Source organism: Rosa chinensis, chromosome 4 (genome assembly GCF_002994745.2).
Source record: "Rosa chinensis cultivar Old Blush chromosome 4, RchiOBHm-V2, whole genome shotgun sequence".
NCBI lineage: Eukaryota > Viridiplantae > Streptophyta > Magnoliopsida > Rosales > Rosaceae > Rosa > Rosa chinensis.
Window position 1 is genome coordinate 58,262,291 of NC_037091.1, and position 2,921 is coordinate 58,265,211.

The 2,921-nt window shown below is 37.1% G+C and overlaps 1 pseudogene; it reads left to right on the forward strand.

Moving 5' to 3' along the window:
- Positions 1-1,282: 1,282 nt before the first annotated feature.
- On the forward strand, positions 1,283-2,630 carry LOC112199652 (annotated as a pseudogene).
- Positions 2,631-2,921: the final 291 nt, after the last annotated feature.

Here is a 2,921-nt window from a genome sequence, read left to right on the forward strand (position 1 = left end):
ACTTGGTAGATCCTTGTCTTTGTTTTGAGTAAGATAATATTGTCAGAAAGATGACAACGGCAGTGATAGAGTTGGCTCACTACTAGAATTATGCCATCAGACATCACCACTATTAAATCGGTCGGAATTGCACGTGATGTAAAAAATACATCCTAACATCAGTTTATGAAATATCGATTTCTATTGTGATTATAAACATCGGTCGTTAAATTAACCGATGTGTAAAGTCTCGTTCAAAAATTTTGAAAAAACGCGGAGGGACTAAGTTTGAAACTTTTGAGAAACGCGGGGACCAATTATTTCATTCCCCCCAACACTTCTATTTTTTCACTTTGTCTGAAGCTTTCGAACCCTGATAACTCGTGCTCTTGACTTCAGCACCTCCTTCACCTTGGCGACCTCGTTCTCCCCCCCGACCCACCCCCCCCCCCCCCCCCCCCGAGGTCGTTCTCCGACCATCGCCTCCTCCAGCTCATTCTCCGACCTGAGCCGTATCGAACTTGTTCTCCAACCCGAGCCGCCTCGAGGTCATTCTCTCTCTTCTCTTCACCAATACAATCACTAATTAATCTTTTCTCAAATTCATCGTTTTCTTCTTCTTCTGTTTGTTGGGCTTGTCATAGGGAAGCTCAGCTCGACTTTCCTCCGTCCTTCCCTCCAAAATCTCTGATATCCACTTTGCAGATCCCCAAAAACCAAGTAAATATCATGTCATAGACAGACTGAGCTCAACTCGACAACGCCGGAGCTCAGCCCGGTCACGTTCAAGATCAATTTCACCACGGAGGTAACATTTAAACTTAGTATCTTACGAATTTCAGATTGAATTGATCCTTTTTTGAGTGATTAGGCTATAAAAAGATTATTTAGGTTGTTGTTTGGTCTCTGGGGCTGGTTTTTTGAGATCCGAGATAAACAAATGATTCCAACGTTTGATTTGTGTTAATGGGTTTGTGATTGATCCACCAGAGCATTGTTGGAATCGAATTAATTGTTGGTGGGCTTGGTTGGGTTGGCTGTATATCTTTGGATGTATCTAGTTATCACCTTAGAGCAGGATCGGCTTGTGAGCTGTAGCCAACTTGTTTCTGGGTTTTCTCATAATTGGATTTGCTTCCACTTGGTTGTTTGGTTAGCTTGGTTTAATATAGCTTGAGAAATTTGATTTGGGTTTGTGAATTCTGATTTGTTTTTAGAATCCAAATGAATTTTAATTGCAGGAAATAAGCTAATACATGAATTTTGGGGTCAGTTCCGGGGTTAACTTTTGTTCTTTAAGCTGATGCTGTTTTTGAAGGTTATGATTTCCGGTGCACTGGCTTCTGGGAAAGGAACTCAATGTGAATTGATTGTCAAGAAGGTAACCATTTTCATAGGGATTGTAATTGGAGACTAGGGAACTAAGTAGTTTACATTTTCATTGCTAGGATTGATATATGCATCATTTATCTTGGTTCTTCAGTTTGGATTGGTGCACATATCAACAGGGGACCTTCTAAGAGCTGAAGTGTCATCTGGGACTGATATTGGAAACAAAGCCAAAGAGTTCATGAATGCTGGCAAGTTGGTTCCTGATGAAATCATCACAGCTGTATGTATTCTATGCATTTACATGAGTTAGAAATATTACATTTTTCACGACTCCGTTATCTAATTGGTAACATAATCTATTGTGTAGATAGTGACGTCACAATTATCACGAGAAGATGCAAAAGAAAATGGGTGGATTCTGGATGGATATCCGCGAAGTTTTAGCCAAGCACAAAGTTTGCAGAGTTTGAAGATCATAACAGATGTTTAAATTGTCTTAGATGTATGTGAGTTTTATCTACTTGGCTGAATTTCTTTAGACACAATTAACATATTTTTATAGTGCATTTAAAGAGAATTAAATTTATGGTTTCTAATTGGTATTACGGTTCTACCCAAATTTCCATTTGGGAAGTAGATTAGAACTTTTGTACAGAAGTATATCCTGGTAGAACTATAAGCATTTCATAGTTTTGTGATTACATCCAAATTGCTTCAGAAAGAGTTGATCTTTAATTACACAGATGTTATTTCTTAATACTCAGGTTCCTGATGAAATTCTAATCGACAGATATGTTGGAAGGAGGCTAGACTGAGGAAATTTCCATGTCAAAAATTTCCCACCAGAAACTGAGGAAATTAAAGCAAGACTGACTACCCGGCCTGATAACACTGAGGAAAAAGTAATTTGGCATCTTATATTTACTCTCATGTTCTTTATACAAGTTGTCATAAGTCATTCTCTCATATGCATATGTATGGCTTCATTGCAAAATCGAATTCATTATCAATCCATCATTAGTTCTTACATTTGGTTCATGTAATTCAATTTCCGTTTTTCATCTAGGTGAAGTCACGTCTTGAAATATAAAAGAAAAATGCAGATGCGATCTTATCCACTTACTCAAACATAATGAAAAGGGTAACTTAGTTACTGTTCTCATTTTTCCTTTTATTTTTACTATATGAATATGTGTAAGCAGCTTGCACTTTATCTCTTGAATACACAGATTGATGGAAACCATCCTAAAGAAGTAATTTGAAATAGACTCCATTTTGTCTCAAGTGCTGAATGATAAAGAAAAGAAGAGGAAATTAGGTAAGCCTCTTCTGCATCTAAGTACTTTTTATGAGTTTTCCCTAAACTAGATGATTATATTCTAGAGGGATGGTGTTAAACCTTGCTATGAGGTATTATAAAACTTATCTGGAGATGAGTTGTTCTCATATACCAATGCAACCTTTTTTTTTCTCTGTTCTCTTGAACGAGATTGTTGATTGGTTTCTGGTGACTATTTTTGAAGAGAATTATGATCTAGTATCACTCAAATTTGAAAACTTACTTTAATCTGGCTATTTGTTTTGTTTCAGGGAGTAGCTTAAGTCAATCA